This window comes from Manis javanica, chromosome 4 (assembly GCF_040802235.1).
Source record: "Manis javanica isolate MJ-LG chromosome 4, MJ_LKY, whole genome shotgun sequence".
Taxonomy (NCBI): Eukaryota; Metazoa; Chordata; class Mammalia; order Pholidota; family Manidae; genus Manis; species Manis javanica.
The window spans coordinates 131,619,443-131,645,661 of record NC_133159.1 but is presented as its reverse complement, the minus strand read 5'-3'; the positions used below and the strand labels follow the sequence as shown (position 1 = coordinate 131,645,661).

The window sequence follows — 26,219 nt, the reverse complement described above, 5'->3', positions numbered from 1 at the left end:
AGCCCAGTGCTGACTTGGCCTTTGTGCAGGCTGCCCTGGGAGGGGCTCCAACAAGATGAATCTTGCGAAAGGCCTGTTACCTGCCAGTACTTGGCATCCAAAATAGAATCTTCAGCAGCAAAGTCTTTAATTCAATGTGTCCCAATAGCGGTTCGGTGTGGGGATAACTATGATCTGACTGGTCCTGAGCTATAATTATGGAGTCAGAATAAAAAATTACAGGCATTGTGTGGGCTTGTTTTAAATATAATGTAATCCACACCATCCTCTCTCTTATTTGCTAGATTTGAAGTGGAGCCTTTGACAGTTGGCACAGGTTTTGCCTGACGTGTAGCAGATAAAAATGGCCCCTGCTCCATGAAAAGGGCATGGTAGGAGGCATCCCCAGACCCTTAACGTCCTCAGCTGCCCACGGCCTGGGCCCACAGTGACATGCGGGCATGCATGGGCTCACATTGTTTACATGCTGTCTCTCTCCAGCTGGCCTCCCTGTCTCCAGCCTTCCCCAGCCAGTTCACCAGTAACATCTCTGTAAAACACAGGCTTGAGCTTAAGAGTCCATTAATGGTTATAATGGGTTATATATAGAGTAAATCTAAACTCTGCCTATAGGGTACATCTAAACTCCAAGCTCCGTCATGTCTTGGCCTCAAACTATCTGTCGGCGTCATGTCTGGAAACAGCAGCTATAGAATAGAGGTGAAGTACAAAGGTCCTGCAGTCTGACTTGGTGGGAGCAAACTCAGGCCCCCCCAAGTGTTCTGAGTGTGAGTCTGGTCAGGCTCCTTCCTGGGTGTGCTTCAGCTCCTCCATTATGGTTGCAGGTTGTGAGGATGGAATGAGAGAACACACTCCTGGAGTGACCCCATGCATGTCCCTTTTCCTTACCACCAAATCTCAGTTTATCTATCAAAAAGAAGCAATAGAGTTACTGCCTTTCAAATCAGTATTTTCTAAAATGCAGTATCTTGTTATAGCTGTGTGTGGTACGGTAGGCACACGTTAGTTTAACCTTTCTGGAAAGCAAAACAGAAATGCATATGTAAAACCTTGAAACATGTTTATATCCTATAAATAGGAATCTAACCTAAGGGGAAAACCAAATTGTGGACAAAGGCTTGTGTTTAAAAGATGTTTATTTTAGTGCGTTTTTATACTCTCGAAAAACTGAAAACATAAATGCCCAGCATTTGAGTCAAAGTATTTACAGTGTGCCAGGTCAGAACAGTCTTATGCAGTTATTAAAAGTGCTTATGAAGAATATTTCATTATGTTGAAAATACTCATCATCTAATTCAAAGTGAATAAAGCAAACACAAAATTGCATCTCAGTGATAATAAAAATACATATGACCACAGAAAAAAAGTTGAGATGGAAATATAATAGCAGTTTTCTTTGATGAGCTTACAGGATTTCATTTTCTTTTTTGTTGTTTCTTCATTTTCCAAATATTTTAGAATGGGAATGCATTAATTGTATAATAATTTTAAAAAGAGATGAGCATTTGAAATGTTAGATAAAATGAGAGGGTAGAACTTGATGTCTGGCTTTTGACTATGTCCCTTTCTAATGTGCTGGGATCATTCACAGGGCCTGAGAGATGGCTGTGGAGACGCGGACCCTCAAGGCCCTCCTTCCTCAGGGATAAGCGACAACAGGTCTAGAGCCTGGATCAGCAATTTGCCAACTACAAGGATTCACCAAGTGCATCTGCACAGACTCCCCTTGAGGTCAGCTGCTTTTCTAAAGTCCTTCTGAAATCTTCCAAGTGCCCAAGAACCTTCAATGCCAGTGGAAGTGGGGCGGTGGGCCAGGCCCGCTCTATCCCTGCTGGACCATGGAGTGCTGGTGGCCCCCTGTCCACCTGGGGCTAAGTGGGTTTTCCATCTGATGTGAGCTTTTCTGCCACTCAGGCAAGGGTCTCTTTGGAGTAGGAAGACAGGCCAAGCTCCTGTTACTGCTCTGGGTCCCCTTGCTGTTTGCACATTTGGATTTTGGGGACCCTGCTCTGTGGCTCTGTGTGACCGCACATCCCCAGCTGTCAGGACATGCAGGTCTGTCTGGAGAATTGTCCTGAGGGTGGAGGCCCTGGAACACTTCATTGGAGGGGGTCACTGAAGGACTGCCTTGCGACTCCTGGCCATTGCTCAGGATGTCAGCCCAGAAAAGGCCACCTGGAAGGATGAAAGGGGCTCTTGATGAACTGCTGGTGGAAGGAAGGGTCCCATCTGAGTTCAGCGGGGAGGGAGACCTCAGAGGCCAGTGGCCAGTGTCTGGGTCTAGCTGGCAGCTTCTTAGGGCTCGTCCAGGACCTTCATGAATCAGCCATGTGCCTGCCCAGTTAGAAACCAGAGACAGGATTCTGAAGCAGAAAGACTGAGACAGACAGGTTTAGAGAGCAAGGACAACACACAGCAGCAACAGGCAGAGACACAGGGCCTGTGACATGGGGAGAGGCCATCCCCACAAGTGGGCTATGCACAGAATAGACTAGCACCTAGAATGTGGCCACCCTCACTGTCATCAGGGAAATGCACATTAGCAAGACTATGGCCATTTTACACCTATTCAATTAGCACACATTAACAAGACGGTGACATCTCATGCTGTTGAGGCTGTGGTAAAACACACTGCCAGTAGCCCTGTAAATCAGCACAGCCTTTTAGGAAGAAATTGGGCATATAGCTCCCATGTTCATCCTTTTTTATGTGGTAATTCCATTCCTGGGAATGTACTGCATGGGCTTACTTCAACAGAAAAATATCAGGTTTGTACACAAAAGATGATGAGTACGAGACTGTTATGTCCAACATGCTATAGTATAGCTGCTGTGAAAATTTTTAAAAATAGGGAATATGAGGACTATATAATAACATTTGAAGATCCTTATGATATGTGCAAATAAGTAGAAAATAAAACTGTACATGAAAATTAGTAATTACATAAAATAGCCACCTGGATGCTCAGATGGCCCCACCCTTGCTAGTGAACAGAGGTCCTTGACTCCTGCCTGGCCATACAGACACTCTTGTCTCTGAGGGACCTGCCCTGCCCCTCCCTGTCTAGAGCCCTCTAACCATGAGGCCTAATCCTCAGACCTCAGGCTAGTGGGGAGACGGTCCGCAGAGCCTGCCCACCTGGCCAGCTCACTCTGGTAGCCCCAGGAAGTCTGGCTGATGCCTGCTGAATCACTCCAATGTCACACCTCAAGACGCAAACCAGAACAGGTATGGTGGAGGTGGGTCTTCATTTAAGAAAAGGTATAAAGCAATTTTGCAGGCTTTGAAGTGGCTTGCTTTAAGCCAGCTGACTGTCAGCTGGAGCTTCATGGAGTGAAGGCAATTTACAACAGACTGAAGGCAAAGGAAGGAGGAATTGTGGGGCCACTCCTCCTGGCCTGCCCCAAAGGCAGGCACAGGTCTGGTTTGGAACTTGAATCGTCCCATTCTGTGTCTTCCTTGAGCCCCTAACTGGCCATCACAGAAGCTGGCACTGAGTGGGAACTCAAGTGATTTGTGGGTGAATGAAAAGGGGGAAACACCACATAATACATGAATGAACAAGAGTCAGCAAACAATTCTGTCTTTATCCAAAGCCTGTCTGGCTTTCCAAATGTGCCCTTAATCATGTGCTGGAGAAGCCATGCCCCTTGTGCGTGCCCCACTTCCTTCCAGGAGATGCCTTGCCTTAGCAGGGGTCGAGAGCATTCAGTGACCATGCTGTGTCCAGACAGACCTAACCTTGTTCATTTGGTCCACACACAGTTACTGAACACAAAGAGGCTTTATGATAGTCTCTGCCCTTGATGTGCTTCAATCTCATGGGAGAGACAGGTGTAAACAATGAAGAGTAATTCAAGGAGAGATCACACTGGTGCTTTGAAGAGAGGTAGCAGAGGTAGGAAATAAAAACATCCAGGAAATGGGCTCAGGATGGGGTGGAGGACCGGGAAAAGCCCCTCAGAGAGGTGGAAACAGAGCAGGGCCTTGAGGACAGGGAGTTTAACCTGGTAGAAGGAGCATCTGAGGGCAAGAGTCCACTTAGGCCTCCCCCAGCTTCTCACCCACAAGGCTGCCAACAACCTTGGCGCAGCACCAGCCAATCCTGCTCAGACTGATGCAGAGTACAGTCTCAGTCAGAGTCCACACTGCTGAGTGTCCTGAAATTCATCTTGACCATTCATTCAATCATTCATTTGTTTGTATCACAAATACTGCGGATTTGTTCTGTGCTAGGTATTATTATAGGTTTTGGGGGATATAGTGACAAGCCAAGGTCCTTGCCCTTCTAGTGGGGAACACAGTTAATAATCAAAGATAAATTTAAAAATTCACGTTGTGGTAAATACTATGGCAGTATATAAAATAAGGGTTAGGGAAAAGAGTGATGGAGGTGGGGGAGTGGGAGGAGGTATTTAAATTAAAATCTGTATTTGATTTGATATATAAACAATGTGAAGAGGCAAATCAATAAAAACAAAAACAAAACCAGGGAACAACATTCTGAGCAGCAGACCTGGAAAGTGCAAAGGCCCTGAGGCAGGAATAAACTTGGTATATTTCAGGATTAGCATGAAGGCCAGCAAGGTGGAAAAGGAATTGTGGGGTAGGAAGCAGAGTGGTGGGAGATGAGATCAGAGAAGCAGTGGGGAGCCAGGCCTAGTCATGATGCTGGCTCCTGGGTTCCAGGGAATTACAGCATTTCTCACATCACAGCCAGGCTCCTAATTTGAGTTAAAGGTTTCGGGACTGATCCAGGACCTGCACACGAACGTGCTTGACCAGGTGCTGGTACATGCCACACCTTCATCCAGGAATGCCCACTGGGTCAGACAAGGACAGCGGACGAGCCACACCTGGTGTGCCATCCTCACACACGACCACATCCTGCAGCTTCTCTGGTTTCACCAACTGCCATTCCTGTGCTCTCCTCCTCCTGTTTCTCCAGGAAGTGACGTTGGGAGGCCCAGTGTAACTTGAAGCCAGGTCACAGAAGTGCGCTAGTCAGGAGTGAGCAGAAGCAGGATGTGGCTGAAGCACAGGGACCTGGTGGCAGACGGTGCCAAAGAATCGAAGGCTAGGCTAGGTGTAGTATCAGAGGTGTAGGAACCTCACACACATTTGAGGAAGGCAGCAAGGGAGGAGTGGAATGTTTTATAAACATAATTTGGGTAGCATTTTGGAGATGGGCTCAAAGACAGGAAGGAGACCAGGGAGAGAGGTGATAAAACTCTGAACTGGGCAATGCCTACAGGCCATTTCAAGAGATAAAGCTGATAAACCCATTGGACTGACTTGGGGGTAATAGTTGTGAGAAAAAAGTTAAAGATAATAAAGATTTCTACCAGGCAACTGGGCAAACAGAGTTATTCATGAGGAAAAGCAGGTTGGGGTATGTGGGAATATGGCCAAAGTTATGGTGAGGAGTTGGGGACAGGCTGCAGATGATCCGGTTTTGGACACTTTGAATAGATGGTGAATGGAGGCCATCAAGGACAAGATGCCTAGGCCCTGAGGGTCTGGTGTTCAGGAGAGAGGCCTGCAGGGGAAGGACATCAGCATTCAGGCGGCAGTTGGCATTGTGAGTGCTGAGGTAGAGTGTGCAAAGTAGGAAAAGAAGGTTGAGGAAAGGATTCTGGTCACCACTGACATTTGAGGGGTTTGGTGTGGGTGGAGAGGACATACTGAAAGTAGAACAGGCCTGAGAGTGCAGGTTCATGCAAACCAGTGGAGGAGAAACTTTCAAGGAGGGGATGGTCTCCAGTGTCAAATGCTACAGAAGAGTCGGGGAGTGTGGGGACCAAGAACAGGCCACTGGACTTGACACTGGGGATAACAGGAAGAACTTTGGGAAGGACCGATCTGGGATGGCTAGGTTACAAAAGAAAGCCCATAGACAGGAAAGTGTAAGCAGTGAGTACAGACAGCTTTCTGAAGAAGTCTGGGAGAGAACAAATCAATCAACTATGGCTTACAGTGGGGTGGGGTGGGGTGGGAGGAGGGAGTCCAGCTGGGGAATAGGGGGGATGAAACATTTTGTTGACTTAGGTAAGGGAGCAGAAGGAAAGGAACAGGTGCCCCATGACCCTCCCACTTCATTCTTCTCTCCTAACCCCAAACCTCTGGCCTCCGGGGGCCATTCTGGCCCTCCTGTTCAACAGGCATTCAACAGGCATCTCTTCCCAAGTGGTTGTCCAGCCTCTGTCCTTGTTCAGGGACAGAGTGCTCACCCCCGTGCAGCAGGCAGGCAGCCTAATCTATCACAGGATTGGTTCACCTGTTAGAAAAATATTCCTTGGAGATCTCTCACAGATGTGGTATAGTGTGGGGATTTCAATGGCGCTGGGCTTTGTTTGTTCAGATCTTAAAATAAATCAATTTTAAAATTCCTCCTTTTTTCGAGCCCAAATTCATCTCCTTGTAGCTTTTCACCCTTTGATTCTAGTCCTGCTCTTGAGGCTTCCCCTGACAAAGACAGCCTTTCAAACAGAAGGACATGCTGCTCACTTTGTCTTCCTGTCTTAGGCGTGAACATCCCCTGCTCTTCTGATGGCCTCCAGGATTTCTTGCGAACAGACCACACCCTCACCATCTTTTGAAATACATACAACACACAGAGGAATAGATATCGATTCCTCTCAAGCCAGCAGAAGCTAGTGGCTAAGAGCACAAGCTCTAGAGCTAGACTGGCTTTGATCTTGGCTTTGCTTCTTCCCAGCTGGTAACTCTGGGTAAGTCACTTAACCTCTCTGTGCCCCAGTGTCCTGACCTACCTCATTTAGATGTGAGAAATGCATGAAATAGCTCATATACAGTGCTTTGCACAGTGCCTGGGGTCAGTGCTGGATGTGTGTTCACTGCTCTGAGACATCAATGCTCCTTTTGGAAGGGAATATTAAATCCTGAGTCCTCCCTAAATCAATGCGGCCAATGTCACATGAAGATGCTTTTATTTACCAAAATGTACATGGCTAAGGCCCAATCCTGATTCACAGGACCCTGGTCTGAGGAAAACTGGACATCTGAAGCATTGCTAGGGTGTTCTCAGAGTCCAGGACAAGAATGCAATCTGGGGACAGCGAACGGAAGTGGCTGCATAAGTGTACCTGGAGGCTGCCTTGCTGCGGGGCAGGACCAGGGTGCGTGTGGTGCTCTCGGGCTCTCTCAGAAGTAGGCACCCCTGAAGGCAAATGTGCTGGGTTTTCGGTTAACTGTCACCTCAGACCTGGCTTCAGGCCTGTTCTGTTTGGCACTCCCTGGAGGTTTCTGCTTATCTAAGCATCAGCTGTTCCCGCCTTGCAGGGATTGTCTGACCTCTGCTGTCCACTGTCTGCCATGGCACAAACTTAAAGATGGTCACGGGCTTGGAGCAGGCACGGTAATGGGAAGAAACCTCAGATGTGCACTTCTCTCCTACTTTTTTGACAGTGACTCCCAATATTAGTATTTTACACTGTGTCACACAAACATTTCACAAAGCGATTCTTACCTTTACTATGTGTAAGCACTCTGATATAGTTTCTATTTTTATTTCATTAATAAGAAAAGAAAATTATAATTCACTAAATTGATGTCCCAGCCTCAGGTTTTCTCCTAGAGTTCAGAAAACATTCATTTTAATAAAAAACAAAAACAAAAACATTCACTTAGTGTCTGAATTAGCACCCTAGTTTCCCAAGCTTCAGCCAGTGTGTACTACATCACTTCCAAATAATTAGATTATTTTTTCTTTAAATCAATTCACTTAAACATTTAAAAATGCCCACTACAGCCTAAGTAAAATATTGGTAGTAACACATTTGAGGGCTAATGGTATTTTTTCCCCCCAATACACAGTGAAATAAATTATTTACCGATAAAAAACATTTCCATACCTAAAATCATCATGTGCACCAGGAGTGTCTGCCTTCCTCATTTTGGGAATCACAGATCCAGAGATCAGCCCAAGCATCTCATTTTACAGTGGGGTCACTGAGACCGAGAGGTAACTCACTTAGCCAAGGTCTAGTTTCCCAGTCAAGGGGAAGAAATGCCTTGTCTGGTTGCTGGAGGGTAAAAAGAAAACAAAAGAAACTTATTGTCAGGCACCCATGGCCAAATGCTGTGTTAAGTATCCGTCATCACTCTGGGAGAGTGGCCTTACCCTATTGTCTCACCTTGGTTACCCTGGCGGAACCAAACATCCTGGGTGGCAGACATCCTTATTTTGGGAGGTCCTAATCCATATCATATCATGCATACTACCATTTGTCCACATTGGAACGCCTTAATTTCAATTTGGTTGTTTTCTTTTTGTATTTCAAAGCTTGAAAAATGAGTTTTTCAAGCTTCAGCCATTTTTGTAGGCCCTTACAGAGTTTACAACCCCTAGAGTTACAGCCTGTCACACCTAATGGATGAAGTGGTCCTGGATCTGGTAAAGAAATCTGATTAATGAAGACACACTAAAAGGTAACTTAATTACTTAGGCTCTCTTTCCTGGTATCTTTAAAGGGGAACAACTAAATGTGAGTTTCCAGTGGTGAAATCTTTGCTATTTGGGTAGACTGCTTAGGGCAGTACCACTGCAGGTGGGCCAAATGTCAAGTGACTGGCAAGGCACTCTCACTCTGGGCCTCAGTGGCCTCAGTTTCCTCAAAAAGTAAAACAAAGGGATTAGACTCAATTGATGATTTTCAAAGATTTTATTTTAGCATTGGGACCCTTCTGCAATTAAATCTCATCATCAGGGAAAAAGCAGACCTGCTCTAGTATGGACATCTCTGATCGGCCCTCTGAGTCTAACAGACTTACAGTAAGTTTGTGAAGATATCCAGGACACTCCCACCTAGGTGTCTGCAAAGATAAAGAGGTTTTCTACAGACAAGGGCAGGTTTAGAGACCCCTGGAATTTCCAAGGCCTTTATCAGATCTCAGCTCTAAAAAACAGTATAGTGTTTTTCAAACCTCTTTGAAAGTGGTGCAGTGAAAAAATTAAGTTCACATCAACATATAGCACCTATGTACTGAAACACAAGTTTTCACGAAACATGCCTTTATACTGTAAAATAAAAAACTGTATCACATCTGGGCTGGGTCAGGAACATTTTGGGAATATAATCCACAAACCTCTTATTGGGAATGGCTTATATATCTGATGAAATACTTAAGCAATTATCTGATGAACTTTAATGGGATTAAGACCTCTTCTGAGAAACCTTTAACCTATGCACTCAGCTCATGTCACCTTTGGGAGGGATCCATTGGCCTTTAAATCATCTTTCAGTAAAGCTAATAATTCTTTTTTTTTTTCCAACATAGTCAACAAATTCTCTTTATTCCTTTACTAAATTCTTGGAGATTCCTATTGTTGAAACAAGGTCAGATTTCATTTTGGTTGTTTATGGCACAATAATATTGTGGCAAGATTTACAAATATATAGACAGTCTAAAAATATCTTTGTACATGGTTTGGAGAGCTATCTTCCCAAGTGTGCTTTGAGAAATCCTTCAGAGAACAAATGCTATGGGACTGTGCTCTCATTACTGTGGTTTTATTCCTTATTCCAATTCACACATTGATGACAAAGATGCCCTTAGGTTTTTGTACTTGTGCAAAATAAAGCTAATAATTCTTAATCAGAACTTTATTTTCTTATATCCAGTCTAACAATGATTATCTAACCATTCTCATTTCTGATGAAATGTCCTTACCAGCAGGTACTTTTGAATTGGCCAGGTAGGACAGAAGCCTATTCCCCTGCCACAAGATTGTAATAAAAACTTTGACACCACATTTTAACTAAATTGCCTGAAGCTTTTTTTTCCTCTCCTATCCAAACCTTCCCTCCCCTTCTCTCTCTTCCCATCCTTCCTTTTCTTTTTCTTTCTTTTTTTTTTGTTTTTTTTTTTTGAGAGGGCATCTCTCATGTTTATTGATCAAATGGTTGTTAACAACAATAAAATTCAGTATAGGGGGGGTCAATGCTCAATGTACAATCATTAATCCATCTCAAGCCTAACTCTCGTCAGTCTCCAATCTTCTGAAGCATAACGAACAAGTTCTTACATGGTGAACGAATTCTTACATAGTGAATAAATTCTTACATGGTGAACAGTACAAGGGCATTCATCACAGAAACTTTCGGTTTTGATCACGCATTATGAACTATAAACAATCAGGTCAAATATGAATATTCATTTGATTTTTATACTTGATTTATATGTTGATCCCACATTTCTCCCTTTATTATTATTATTATTTTTATTTTTAATAAAATCCTGACATGGTAGGTAGATGCAAGATAGAGGTAGAAAACATAGTTTAGTGTTGTAGGAGAGCAATTGTAGATGATCACATGTATGCCTGTAGACTATGTGTTAATCCAAGCTAGACAAGGACAATAAACCATCCACGGATGCAGATGATTTCTCTCAAAGCAGGGGGGATGAGGTTCTGAGCCTCACCTCTGTTGATCCCCAATTTCTCACCTGATGGCCCCCCTGCGACTGTGCCTGTCTTAGGTTGTTCCTCCCTTGAGGAATCTTACCCGTCTCTGGCTTACCAGTCATCTTCCGGGGCCATACAGGGAAACGTAAAGTTGGTAAGTGAGAGAGAAGCCATATTGTTTGAAAAGGTTAGCTTTTTACTTCTTTGCAGATTTATGCCCTGTGGCTTCTATGCCCAGCACTTGTCTCGAGGTATCTTTACCACCTGGAGGAATTATGATACTGAGTAACTTCGATATGAGGCACGAATTCTATTTAAGGGTTGTAATTAGGAAGGAAGAAGAAAAGCTATAGAGGTAGCATATGGAAGAAAACATGGGAGGATTGATTATTTCTTTGACATATCTTCTTGTAGAGTACCTTAAGTATGTATAGGTTTTAAACTACTAATTTGTAAACACAAATTAACATAATAGGAATACGGTGACATAAACAAAGCAAATCTATAATTACCATCCATCTCCAGTGAAGCCAAGAAAACCATTTAGGCACCCTAGGCATTTGTGAAAATTTGTCTATGATATGATGGATATTGTCCAACTGTACTTGAACAGTCTGAGAGAAATCAGACAAATTAAAGCAGCCCATGTCTGGGATCTGTTCACCTCCCATATGTCCTTTTAACCGTAGATAGTCTATAGTCATAAGATTTTGGAGTGCTACACCTTGCACCCCTCCCAACTCCTGGTTGAGTTCCAACAGTACAGATCCGGTCAAATTCGTTGTCTCACTGTATGCACATGCCAGCCTAGACATCTCCCTCCTCATTCCAATGGCAAGTCCAGGAAACGGTGGGGTGGACGCAGCCACGACCGCAGCATCGCCCGAATCCCTGTGGAGGCTTTTTGATGATCATCCCCCGGCATGAGTCCTCCAGAGAGTGCTGATGCCGGAAGCTCCTCCTCCTATCGTATCTTAGTTCATTTTCTGGGTATCCAAGCTAGGCCTTGATCTTCTGCATGGAAACAAACAGACCCTTTGCCCACACTTTGACATGCCCTCTATACCACTGTGCAGAACTCACTGGAGGTCAGCACACAGGGACTGCTTTTTTTTTTTTTTATTAAGAGAAAGGAATATTATCAGAAAAGAGTACCTCCATAGCTGATCATCTGACACCCTTTAAGTGATCAACATTAAGGATATTTAAAGCATGCATTGATCTTTGATTTACCAATAGTTTTATCCTATCAAGGAGTAATCCCCCTTTTCTTTCTTTCTTTCTTTCTTTTTTTTTTTTAATCTTTAATCTATACTTAGATGAAGAGTACTATGTTTACTATGCTCTCCCCTATATCAGGTCCCCCCTAACAACCACATTACGGTTACTGTCCATCAGCTTAGCAAAATGTTGTAGAATCCCTACTTGTCCTCTCTGTGTTGTGCAGCCCACCCTCCCCTTTCTCCCTCCCCCCCAATGCATGCTAATCTTAATACCCCCCTTCTTCTCCCCCCCCTTATCCCTCCCTGCCCACCCATCCTCCCCAGTTCCTTTCCCTTTGGTACCTATTAGTCCATTTTTGGGTTCTGTAATTCCGCTGCTATTTTGTTCCTTCAGTTTTTCCTTTGTTCTTATACTCCTCAGATGAGTGAAATCATTTGGTATTTCTCTTTCTCCGCTTGGCTTATTTCACTGAGCATAATACTCTCCAGCTCCATCCATGTTGCTGCAAATGGTTGGATTTTTCCACTTCTTATGGCTGAGTAGTATTCCATTGTGTATATGTACCACATCTTCTTTATCCATTCATCTACTGATGGACATTTAGGTTGCTTCCAATTCTTGGCTATTGTAAATAGTGCTGCGATAAACATAGGAGTGCATCTGTCTTTCTCAAACTTGATTGCTGCGTTCTTAGGGTAAATTCCTAGGAGTGGAATTCCTGGGTCAAATGGTAGGTCTGTTTTGAGCATTTTGATGAACCTCCAAACTGCTTTCCACAATGGTTGAACTAATTTACATTCCCACCAGCAGTGTAGGAGGGTTCCCCTTTCTCCACAGCCTCGCCAACATTTGTTGTTGTTTGTCTTTTGGATGGCAGCTATCCTTACTGGTGTGAGGTGATACCTCATTGTAGTTTTAATTTGCATTTCTCTGATAATTAGCGATGTGGAGCATCTTTTCATGTGTCTGTTGGCCATCTGTATTTCTTTTTTAGAGAACTGTCTGTTCAGTTCCTCTGCCCATTTTTTAATTGGGTTATTTGTTTTTTGTTTATTGAGGCGTGTGAGCTCTTTATATATTCTGGATGTCAAGCCTTTATTGGATCTGTCATTTTCAAATATATTCTCCCATACTGTAGGATACCTTTTTGTTCTATTGATGGTGTCTTTCGCTGTACAGAAGCTTTTCAGCTTAATGTAGTCCCACTTGCTCATTTTTGCTGTTGTTTTCCTTGCCCAGATAGATATGTTCAAGAAGAGGTCACTCATGCTTATGTCTAAGAGGTTTTTGCCTATGTTTTTTTCCAAGAGTTTAATGGTTTCATGACTTACATTCAGGTCTTTGATCCATTTTGAGTTTACCTTTGTATATGGGGTTAGACAATGGTCCAGTTTCAATCTCCTACATGTAGCTGTCCAGTTTTGCCAACACCATCTGTTGAAGAGACTGTCATTTTGCCATTGTATGTCCTTGGCTCCTTTATCAAATATTAATTGACCATATTTGTTTGGGTTAATGTCTGGAGTCTCTAATCTGTTCCACTGGTCTGTGGCTCTGTTCTTGTGCCAGTACCAAATTGTCTTGATTACTATGACTTTGTAGTAGAGCTTGAAGTTGGGGAATGAGATTCCCACCACTTTATTCTTCTTTCTCAGGATTGCTTTGGCTATTCAGGGTCTTTGGTGTTTCCATATGAATTTTTGAACTATTTGTTCCAGTTCATTGAAGAATGTTGTTGGTAATTTGATAGGGATTGCATCAAATCTGTATATTGCTTTGGGCAGCATGGCCATTTTGACAATATTAATTCTTCCTAGCCAAGAGCATGGGATGAGTTTCCATTTGTTAGTGTCCTCTTTAATTTCTCTTAAGAGTGTCTTATAGTTTTCAGGGTATAGGTCTTTCACTTCTTTGGTTAGGTTTATTCCTAGGTATTTTATTATTTTTGATGCAATGGTGAATGGAATTGTTTTCCTGATTTCTCTTTCTATTGATTCATTGTTAGTGTATAGGAAAGCTACAGATTTCTGTGTGTTAATTTTGTATCCTGCAACTTTGCTGTATTCCGATATCAGTTCTAGTAGTTTTGGAGTGGAGTCTTTAGGGTTTTTTATGTACAATATCATGTCATCTGCAAATGGTGACAGTTTAACTTCTTCTTTACCAATCTGGATTCCTTGTATTTCTTTGTTTTGTCTGATTGCCGTGGCTAGGACCTCCAGTACTATGTTAAATAACAGTGGGGAGAGTCAGCATCCCTGTCTGGTTCCCGATCTCAGAGGAAATGCTTTCAGCTTCTTACTGTTCAGTATAATGCTGGCTGTGGGTTTATCATATTTGGTCTTTATTATGTTGAGGTACTTGCCCTCTATTCCCATTTTGCTGAGAGTTTTTATCATGAATGGATGTTGAATTTTGTCAAATGCTTTTTCAGCATCTATGGAGATGATCATGTGGTTTCTGTCTTTCTTTTTGTTGATGTGGTGGATGATGTTGATGGATTTTCGAAGGTTGTACCATCCTTGCATCCCTGGGATGAATCCCACTTGGTCATGGTGTATGATCCTTTTGATATACTGTTGAATTCTGTTTGCTAATATTTTATTGAGTATTTTTGCATCTACATTCATCAGGGATATTGGTCTGTAACTTTCTTTCTTGGTGGGGTCTTTTCCTGGTTTTGGTATTAGGGTGATGTTGGCTTCATAGAATGAGTTTGGGAGTATTCCCTCTTCTTCTATTTTTTGGAACACTTTAAGGAGAATGGGTATTATGTCTTCTCTGTGTGTCTGATAAAATTCCGAGGTAAATCCATCCGGCCCCGGGGTTTTGTTCTTTGGTAGTTTTTTGATTACCGTTTCAATTTCTTTGCTCGTAATTGGTTTGTTTAACTTTTGTGTTTCTTCCTTGGTCAGTCTTGGGAGGTTGTATTTTTCTAGGAAGTTGTCCATTTCTTCTAGGTTTTCCAGCTTGTTGGCATATAGGTTTTCATAGTAGTCTTTAATAATTCTTTGTATTTCTGTGGAGTCTGTCGTGATTTTTCCATTCTCATTTCTGATTATGTTGATTTGTGTTGATTCTCTTTTTCTCTTAATAAGTTGGGCTAGAGGCTTATCTATTTTATTTATTCTCTCAAAGAACCAGCTCTTGGTTTCATTGATTTTTGCTATTGTTTTATTCTTCTCAATTTTGTTTATTTCTTCTCTGATCTTTATTATGTCCCTCTTTCTGCTGACTTTAGGCCTCATTTGTTCTTCTTTTTCCAGTTTCGATAATTGTGATGTTAGACTATTCATTTGGGATTGTTCTTCCTTCTTCAAGTGTGCCTGGATTGCTATATACTTTCCTCTTAAGACTGCTTTCGCTGCGTCCCACAGAAGTTGGGGCTTTGTGTTGTTGTTGTCATTTGTTTCTATATATTCCTTGATCTCTATTTTGATTTGTTCATTGATCCATTGATTATTTAGTAGCATGTTGTTAAGCCTCCATGTGTTTGTGAGCCTTTTTGTTTTCTATGTAGAATTTATTTCTACTTTTATACCTTTGTGGTCTGAAAAATTGGTTGGTAGAATTTCAATATTTTGGAATTTACTGAGGCTCTTTTTGTGAGCTAGTATGTGGTCTATTCTGGAGAATGTTCCATGTGCACTTGAGAAGAATGTATATCCTGTTGCTTTTGGATGTAGAGTTCTATAGATGTCTATTAGGTCCATCTGTTCTAGTGTGTTGTTCAGTGCCTGTGTGTCCTTACTTATTTTCTGCCCAGTGGATCTATCCTTTGGGGTGAGTGGTGTGTTGAAGTCTCCTAAAATGAATGCATTGCAGTCTATTTCCCTCTTTAGTTCTGTTAGTATTTGCTTCACATATGCTGGTGCTCCTGTATTGGGTGCATATATATTTAGAATGGTTATATCCTCTTGTTGGACTGAGCCCTTTATCATTATGTAGTATCCTTTGTTATCTCTTGTTACTTTCTTTGTTTTGAAGTCTATTTTGTCTGATATTAGAACTGCAACCCCTGCTTTCTTCTCACTGTTGTTTGCCTGAAATATGTTTTTCCATCCCTTGGCTTTTAGTCTATGCTTGTCTTTGGGTTTAAGGTGAGTTTCTTGTAAGCAGCATATAGATGGGTCTTGCTTTTTTATCCATTCTATTACTCTGTGTCTTTTGATTGGTGCATTAAGTCCATTTACATTTAGGGTGACTATTGAGAGATATGTACTTATTGCCATTGCAGGTTTTAGTTTCGCGGTTACCAAAGGTTCAAGGTTAGCTTCTTTAGTATCTTACTGCCTAACTTAGCTCACTTATTGAGCTGTTATATACACTGTCTGGAGATTCTTTTCTTCTCTCCCTTCTTATTCCTCCTCCTCCATTCTTCATATGTTGTGTGTTTTGTTCTGTGTTCTTTTTAGGAGTGCTCCCATCTAGAGCAGTCCCTGTAGGATGCCCTGTAGAGGTGGTTTGTGGGAAGCAAATTCCCTCAGCTTTTGCCTGTCTGGGAATTGTTTAATCCCGCCATCATATTTAAATGATAGTCGTGCTGGATACAGTATCCTTGGTTCAAGGCCCTTCTGTTTCATTGCATTAAGTATATCATGCCATTCTCTTCTGGCCTGTAGGGTTTCTGTCGAGAAGTCTGATGTTAGCCTGATGTGTTTTCCTTTATAGGTGACCTTTTTCTCTCTAGCTGCCTTTAAAACTCTTTCCTTGTCCTTGATCCTTGCCATTTTAATTACTATGTGTCTTGGTGTTGTTCTCCTTGGATCCTTTCTGTTGGGGGTTCTGTGTAATTCCATGGTCTGTTTGATTATTTCCTCCCCCAGTTTGGGGAAGTTTTCAGCAATTATTTCTTCAAAGAGACTTTCTATCCCTTTTCCTCTTTCTTCTTCTGGTACCCCTATAATACGAATATTATTCCTTTTGGTTTGGTCACATAGTTCTCTTAGTGTTGTTTCATTCCAGGAGATCCTTTTATCTCTCTCTATGTCAGCTTCTATACGTTCCTGCTCTCTGGCTTCTATTCCTTGAATGGCCTCTTGCATCTTATCCATTCTGCTTATAAATCCTTCCAGGGATTGCTTCACTTCTGTGATCTCCTTCCTGACATCTGTGATCTCCTTCCGGACTTCATCCCATTGCTCTTGCATTTTTCTCTGCATCTCATCCCATTGCTCTTGCATTTTTCTCTGCATCTCTGTCAGCATGTTCATGATTTTTATTTTGAATTCTTTTTCAGGAGGACTGGTTAGGTCTATCTCCTTCTCAGGTGTTGTCTCTGTGATCTTTGTCTGCCTGTAGTTTTGCCTTTTCATGGTGATAGAGATAGTTTGCAGACCTGGTACGAGTGACCGCTGGAAGAGCTTCCCTTCTTGTTGATTTGTGGCCTTCCTCTCCTGGGAGAATAGCGACCTCTAGTGGCTTATGCTTGTCAGCTGTGCGAGACAGGGCTTCTGCTACCTGCCCGTTTGGTATGGAGTTTATCTCCGCTGTTGCTGTGTGCGTGGCCTGACTGGGGCTGCTCCTCCAAAGTGGTGGAGCCCCATTGGAGGGGGAGCGGCCAGGAGGCTATTTTTCTCTGTAAGGGGCCCTGTGCTCCCTGTTGCCCAGGGGGTTAGAGTGCCCAGAGATCCACAGATTCCCTGCCTCTGGACTAAGTGTCCTGCCCTGCCCCTTTAAGACTTCCAAAAAGCACTCTCCAAACCAAAACAACAACAGCAACAATGAGAGAGGGAACAGAAAAAAAAAAAAAAAGGAAAAAACACACGATTTTTTTTTTTTCCCTCAGGCGCCGGTCCCAGGCTCCCGCTCACTGGTCCTGCTGCCCTGCCTCCCTAGCACCGGGGTCCCTGTCCCTTCAAGGCTTCCAAAAAGCACCCGCCCACCGGTCCCGCAGGGAAAAATGCGCGATATTCTTTGTCTTCAGGCGCCGGTTCCAGGCACCCGCTCACCGGTCCTGCTGCTCTGCCTCCCTAGCACTGAGGTCCCTGTCCCTTTAAGGCTTCCAAAAAGCACTTGCCAAAAAGAGAAAAAAAAGGGGAAAAGCGTGCGATTTCCTCCGTCCTCAGGCGCCGGTCTCAGGCACCCGCCCACTGGTCCCGTAGGGAAAAACATGCGGTAATCTTTGTCCTCAGGTGCCGGTCCCAGGCACCCGCTCACTGGTCCTGCTGCTCTGCCTCCCTAGCACCGGGGTCCCTGTCCCTTTAAGGCTTCCAAAAAGCACTCGCCAAAAAGAGGAAAAAAATAAAGGGGAAAAATGCACAATTTCCTCTGTCCTCAGGCACCAGTCTCAGGCACCCGCCCACCGGTCCCGCAGGGAAAAACACGCGATATTCTTTGTCCTCAGGTGCCGGTCCCAGGCACTCGCTCACCGGTCCTGCTGCTCTGCCTCCCTAGCACCAGGGTCCCTGTCCCTTTATGGCTTCCAAAAAGCACTCGCCAAAAAGAGAAAAAAAAAGGGGAAAAACACGTGATTTCCTCCGTCCTCAGGCGCCGGTCTCAGGCACCCGCCCTCCGGTCCTGCAGGGAAAAACACGGGATAGTCTTTGTCCTCAGGCGCCGGTCCCAGGCACCCGCTCACCAGTCCCGCCGCCCTGCCTTCCTAGCACCGGGGTCCCTGTCCCTTTAAGACTTCCAAAAAGCATTCGCCAAAAAAAAAAAAAAAAAAACCGCTCCAGTTTCTTTCCACCCACCGGGAGCCGGGGGGAGGGGCACTCGGGTCCTGCCGGGCTGGGGCTTGTATCTTACCCCCTTCACAAGGTGCTGGGTTCTTGCATGTGTGGATGTGGTCTGGATGTTGTCCTGTGTCCTCTGGTCTCTATTTTAGGAAGAGTTTTGTTTGTTATATTTTCATAGCTCTATGTGTTTTTCAGAGGAGATTTCCACTGCTCTACTCACGCCGCCATCTTGGCTCCGCCTCCTTCTTTTTCTTTCTTAGCAGCGTGGTACAGTCTGATATTTTTTGTTCTAATCTATTACACTTTAAAAATGCTGATTGTGACCCACTAAATTGATTTCACTAGACTTTACAAGTTTTGACTACAAGCTTAAAAACCATCGGGGTAGCATTCCTGGTGGGTTGGTCTGTTAAGGCAAACACACACTACTGCCATTATAAAATGCTGCCAGAGAAAGAAACCAGGTGAGGTAAAGGCCACAGAGTGCTCACCTTTCCTGAGTACCTGGCACATGGCAGGGGGTGAGTGACTGTCTTTGGGAATTTAAAAAAATAATTAAAAGTTAAAAAATAACAACCCAAAGATGGCAGTGTGAGAGGAGAGACAGAGGCTTCCTCCTAAAACTGGATACAATTAGAAAATTTAATTGGCACAACTAATCCTGAGAGAGCAAGAGGAAAGAGGATGCGTCAGACTGCACACACCTGGAGAAAAGAGCAGACCTCAGCGAACAGGGTAAGTACCAGAGCTGTGGTTCCGCGGGACCTGAGCCCTTCCCCCACCCCAGCTCACCCGCGGGAGGAAGACAGACGGAGCAGGGAGGGAGTGGAAGGCTTGGGACTGCTGAATACCTAGCTCTGGAGATCTGCTCTGGGAGCACAAACCTACATTTCATGGTGCTTTCAAGAGACTCGCATGACTACTGGGTTGGAAAGTAAATACAGGCAGAGTTCTGGGGAGACTGGGATTCTGGCTGCTTGTGGAAAGCAGGGATCCATATCTGGCTGCTCTGGGACAATACACCTGTGTGACCGGCCCACTGGCTCAGGCAGTGGAGACAGGCATAGGAGCCAGGAGGCGGGGAACAGCTCTTTCTTACCCCCAGGCACCAGTACCACTCCCCTGTGACCCCCGACATTGCTTCAGGGGCTCAGCAGCTCCAGAATAGAGCTTCTGGACACTAGAGGGTGCCATATACAAACATGAAACGCCAAAGGAATCTTGTCCAGAGTAAAACTGTTAATAAAACTCCCGAGAAAGATTTAAATGATATGGACCTCGTGACTCTTCCTAAAAGGGAGTTCAAAATAAAAATCATCAACATCCTAATGGAGGTACGGAAAGACATCCAAGAACTCAGGAATGAATTCAGGTCAGAGATCCAATCATTAAAGAACACGATGGAGGGTATTAAAGCAGGTTGGATACAGTGGAGTAGACAATAAATGAAATAGAAACTAGAGAAGAGGAATACAAAGAAGCTGAGGCACAGAGAGAAAAAAGGATCTCTAAAAATGAAAGAATATTGAGATAACTGTGTGACCAATCCAAGTGGAACAATATTCGCATTATAGGGACTCCAGAAGAAGGAGAGAGAGAGAAACAGATAGAAAGTGTCAGGACATAGTCTGTCAGGCCATGGAGATCCACAGATCCCCCAACACAAGGGACCCAAGGAAGACAACAGCAAAACACATAGTAATTAAAATGGGAAAGATCAAGGATAAGGACAGACTGTTAAAAGCAGCCAGAGGCAGAAATAAGATCACATACAAAGGAAAGCCCATCAGACTAACATCAGACTTCTCAGCAGAAACCTTACAGGCCAGAAGGGAGTGGCATGATATATTAAATGCCATGAAGCAGAAGGGCCTGGAACCAAGATTACTTTATCCAGCAAGATTATCATTTAAATTTGAAGGAGGGATTGAACAATTTCCAGATAAGCAAAAGCTGAGAGAGTTTACCTCCCACAAACCATCTCTGCAGTCTATTTTGGAGGGACTGCTATAGATGGAAGTGTTCCCAGGGTTGGATAGCTGTCACCAGAGGTAGTAAAATCACGGTAGGGAGGGTGGAGCAGCTGACTGCAAGGCAAATGCAAAATTAAATTGACTATCCCCAAAGTCAATCAAGGGATAGACAAAAAGTACAGAATTTGATACCTAATATATAAAGAATGAAGGAGGAAGAAATAGGAGGAGAAATAGAAAAGAACCTTTAGATTGTGTTTGTAACAGCATACTAAGTGAGTTAAGTTAGACTCTTAGATAGTAAGGAAAGTAATCTGGAACCTTTGGTAATCACGAATCTAAAGCCTGAAATGGCAATAAGTACATACCTATGGATAATCACCCTAAATGTAAATGGACTGAATGTACCAATCAAAAGACATAGAGTCACTGAATGGATAAAAAAACAAGACCCATCTATATGCTGCTTATAAGAGACTCACCTCAAACCCAAAGACATGCACAGACTAAAAGTCAAAGGATGGAAAAAGATATTCCATGCAAACAATAGGGAGAAAAAAGCAGGTGTTGCAGTACTAGTATCAGACAAAATAGACTTCAAAGCAAAGAAAGTAACAAGAGATAAAGAAGGACATTACATAATGATAAAGGGGTCAGTCCAACAAGAGGATATAACCATTATAAATATATATGTACCCAACACAGGAGCACCAGCATATGTGAAACAAATACTAACAGAACTAAAGGAGGAAATAGACTGCAATGCATTCATTTTAGGAGACTTCAACACACCATTCACTCCAAAGGACAGATCCACCAGACAGAAAATAAGTAAGGACACAGAGGCACTGAACAACACACTAGAACAGATGGACCTAACAGACATCTATAGAACTCTACATCCAAAAGCAACAGGATACACATTCTTCTCAAGTGCACATGGAACATTGTCCAGAATAGACCACATACTACGCCACAAAAAGAGCCTCAGTAAATTCAAAAAGATTGAAATCCTACCAACCAACTTTTCAGACCACAAAGGTATAAAACTAGAAATAAATTGTAGAGAAAGCAAAAAGGCTCACAAACACATGGAGGCTTAACAACATACTTCTAAATAGTCAATGAATCAGCGACCAAATTAAAATGGAGATCCAGCAATATATGGAAATAAATGACAACAACACAAAGCCCCAACTTCTGTGGGACGCAGCAAAAGCAGTCTTAAAAGGAAAGTATATAGCAATCCAGGCATATTTAAAGAAGGAAGAACAAACCCAAATGAATAGTCTAATGTCACAATTATCAAAATTGGAAAAAGAAGAACAAATGAGGCCTAAAGTTAGCAGAAGGATGGACATAATAAAGAACAGAGAAGAAATAAACAAAATTGAGAAGAATAAAACAATAGAAAAAATCAACGAAACCAAGAGCTGGTTCTTTGAGAAAATAAACAAAATAGATAAGCCTCTAGCCAGACTTATTAAGAGAAAAAGAGAATCAACACACATCAACAGAATCAGAAATGAGAAAAGAAACATCATGACAGACCCAACAGAAATACAAAGAATTATTAGAGACTACTATGAAAACCTATATGCTAAGAAGCTGGAAAACCTAGAAGAAATGGACGACTTCCTAGAAAAATACAACCTTCCAAAACTGACCAAGGAAGAAACACAAAATCTAAACGAACTAATTACCAGCAAAGAAATTGAAGTGGTAATCAAAAAACTACCCAAGAACAAAACACCCAGGCCAGATGGATTTACCTCAGAATTTTATCAGACATACAGAGAAGATATAATACCCATTCTCCTTAAAGTTTACCAAAAAATAAAAGAGGAGGGAATACTCCCAAACTCATTCTATGAAGCCAACATCACCCTAATACCAAAACCAGGAAAAGACCCCACCAAAAAAGAAAATTACAGACCAATATCCCTGATGAACGTAGATGCAAAAATACTCAATAAAATATTAGCAAACCGAATTAAAAAATATATCAAAAGGATCATATACCACAACCAAGTAGGATTCATCCCAGGGATGCAAGGATGGTACAGCATTTGAAAATCCATCAACATCATCCACCACATAAACAAAAAGAAAGACAAAAACCACATGATCATCTCCATAGATTCTGAAAAAGCATTTGACAAAATTCAACATCCATTCATGATAAAAACTCTCAGCAAAATGGGTATAGAGAGCAAGTAACTCAACATAATAAAGGCCATATACGATAAACCCACAGCCAACATCATACTGAACAGTGAGAAGCTGAAAGCTTTTCCTCTGAGATCGGTAACAAGATGGATGCCCACTCTCCCCACTGTTAATTAACATAGTATTGGAGGTCCTAGCCACAGCAATTAGACAAAACAAAGAAATACTAGGAATCCGGATTGGTAAAGAAGAAGTTAAACTGTCACTATTTGCAGATGACATGATATTATACATAAAAAACCCTAAAGACTCCACTCCAAAACTACTAGAGCTGATATTAGAATATAGTAAAGTTGCAGGATACAAAATTAACACACAGAAATCTGTGGCTTTTCCTATACACTAACAATGAGCCAATAGAAAGAGAAATCAGGAAAACAATTCCATTCACAATTGCATCAAAAAGAATAAAATACCTAGGAATAAACCTAACCAAAGAAGTGAAAGACCTATACCCTGAAAACTATAAGACACTCTTAAGAGAAATTAAAGAGGACACTAACAAATGGAAACTCATCCCATGCTCTTGGCTAGGAAGAATTAATATTGTCAAAATGGCCATGCTGCCCAAAGCAATATACAGATTTGATGCAATCCCTATCAAATTACCAACAACATTCTTCAATGAACTGGAACAAATAGTTCAAAAATTCATATGGAAACACCAAAGACCCTGAATAGCCAAAGCAATCCTGAGAAAGAAGAATAAAGTGGTGGGGATCTCATTCCCCAACTTCAAGCTCTACTACAAAGCCATAGTAATCAAGACAATTTGGTATTGGCACAAGAACAGAGCCACAGACCAGTGGAACAGATTAGAGACTCCAGACATTAACCCAAACATATATGGTCAATTAATATTCGATAAAGGAGCCATGGACATACAATGGGGAAATGACAGTCTCTTCAACAGATGGTGCTGGCAAACCTGGACAGCTACATGTAAGATAATGAAACTGGATCACTGTCTGACCCCATACACAAAAGTAAATTCAAAATGGATCAAAGACCTGAATGTAAGTCATGAAACCATAAAACTCTTAGAAAAAAACAAAGGCAAAAATCTCTTGGACATAAACATGAGTGACTTCTTCATGAATATATCTCCCCGGGCAAGGGAAACAAAAGCAAAAATGAACAAGTGGGACTATATCAAGCTGAAAAGCTTCTGTACAGCAAAGGACACTATCAATAGAACAAAAAGGTATCCTACAGTATGGGAGAATATATTCATAAATGACAGATCCGTTAAAGGGTTGACATCCAAAATACATAAAGAGCTCATGCACCTCAACAAACAAAAAGCAAATAATCCAATTAAAAAATGGGCAGAGGAGCTGAACAGTTCTCCAAAGAAGAAATTCAGATGGCCAACAGACACATGAAAAGATGCTCCACATCGCTAGTCATCAGAGAACTGCAAATTAAAACCACGATGAGATATCACCTCACACCAGTAAAGATCGCCACCATCCAAAAGACAAACAACAAATGTTGGTGAGGTTGTGGAGAAAGGGGAACCCTCCTACACTGCTGGTGGGAATGTAAATTAGTTCAACCATTGTGGAAAGCAATATGGAGGTTCCTCAAAAAGCTCAAAATAGAAATACCATTTGACCCAGCAATTCCACTCCTAGGAATTTACCCTAAGAATACAGGAGCCCAGTTTGAAAAAGACACATGCACCCCTATGTTTATCGCAGCACTATTTACAATAGCCAAGAAATGGAAGCAACCTAAGTATCTATCAGTAGATGAATGGATAAAGAAGATGTGGTACTTACACACTGGAATATTATTCAGCCATAAGAAGAAAACAAATCCTACCATTTGCAACAACATGGATGGAGCTAGAGGGTATTATGCTCAGTGAAATAAGCCAGGCGGAGAAAGACAAATACCGAATGATTTCACTCATATGTGGAGTATAAGAACAAAAGAAAAACTGAAGGAACAAAACAGCAGCAGAATCACAGAACCCAAGAATGGACTAACAGTTAACAAAGGGAAAGAGACTGGGGAGAATGGGAGGGTAGGGAGGGTGGGGAAGAAAAGGGGTATTGTGATTAGCATGTATAATGTGGGGGGTGGGGGAAAGGGGAGGGCTGTGCAACACAGAGAAGACAAGTAGTGATTCTACAGAATCTTGCTATGCTGATGGACAGTAACTGAAATGGGGTTTGTGGGGGGGACTTGGGGTAGGGGAGAGCCTAGTAAACATAATGTTCTTCATGTAATTGTAGATTAATGATAACAAAATAAAGTAAAAGAATTGTGTGGGGCTGGTAGCAAAAAATAAAAAAGAACAAGCCACAAACTTTGGGAATATGTCTGCAATGCAAATGAGAATTTGTATTCAGAATAAAGCATCACACAAATCTAGAAGAAAAAGACAAGAAAGAAAAATGAGCCAAGGATAAAAGTACAGGCAGGCAAGCTCAGAAAAGGAAACCTGCAAAGGTAATAAACTTACAGAGCAATGCTCTGCCTCACTGGTAGAAAGGAAAAGGTAGAAAATGGAAACCTACAAACTTAAAAAGAGGGACCCCTTTTTGCTGAAACTTAGACCTCTGAAGAGTGTCAGGTGTATGTTACTCATGTTCTGAAGTAGGGTGCAATAAAGCTAGTCATTCACCCATTACAAAGTTGCAAAGTGGATTCAGCTGCTGCTGCCAGGGTCCAGCGCTACTGGTGTCATGCTTGCAGGAAACTGCAGGTGACAGGAAGAAGTCCTGCCTGCCTCACCCAGCCTCAAAGGCTCCTTCCAGGGCCCCTTATTAGCAGAGTGCAACATGGGGCCCTGTGGCAACATAGAAATGTGGTTTGTGGAGTCACAGCTTCAGTCACAATGTGGAACACATAAAAAGGGCATGTGGAGTTGGGACAAAACCATAAATGCCACAGACCGTTGTAGTAGCTAGTGAACTTCCATACCAAAATAAAAAACAGTTCTATCTAACACAATGTAACTATTCTTCACAGGAAGAAAGATGCTATTACCCTCTCCCCCAAAAAAGGACACAAAGTCCCAACAGTCATTGTAACCCTAAGAGGCAGTACCCCAGCCATCTCTGGGCTATGATAACTACTCCATACATTCAGTCACAGTTCCATCTGAATATTCTGTTATTTAAAGACTACATTATAAGGTTAATCTCTAACAAAACTTACATGAGATAATGAGGCAGCTTCCTGCCAGAGTAGAGTAACAAACAGCTGGATGGTAGATTTAAACCCAACCATTTCAATAATTACAGAAAATATAAATGGTCTAAACATCTCGTAGAAGGCAGAAGTTATTAGGTTGGATTTAAAAAAAGAACTGATGACTTTCTATATAATAAGACAAATTCACTTTAAATATAAAAACATAAATAGGTTGAAAGTTAAAGGGTGAGGAGAGATGCACCATCCTAACAACAACCAAAGAAAGCTAGGGCAGCTGTATTCCTATCAAACAAAATAGATTTCAGAGCAAAGAATATTACAAGGGATAAGGGAGCTCATTTAATAATGACAAAGGGGCCAATTTATCAAGAAGACATGCTGATGCTAAATGTTTAGGCACTTAAAAACAGAGCTTCAAAATAGTAAGTTGAGGTTTTGGGACTCTCACAGGAAGCAAAGTGCTCTGCAGAATTCCATATAAATGTTACTTCTTTCTTCCTTGTCTGTACTATCCACTGT

General features: G+C 42.4%; 1 protein-coding gene across 1 annotated transcript in view; it reads right to left on the bottom strand.

The window, feature by feature from the left end:
• Positions 1 to 1,124: 1,124 nt before the first annotated feature.
• Positions 1,125 to 26,219, bottom strand: part of C4H17orf100 (chromosome 4 C17orf100 homolog) — a 29,218-nt gene continuing 4,123 nt past the window's right edge. Inside the window, exon 2 of the mRNA XM_073234978.1 lies at positions 1,125 to 8,045. The gene's annotated coding sequence lies outside the window, so the exon portion shown is untranslated. The remainder of the gene's footprint in view (positions 8,046 to 26,219) is intronic.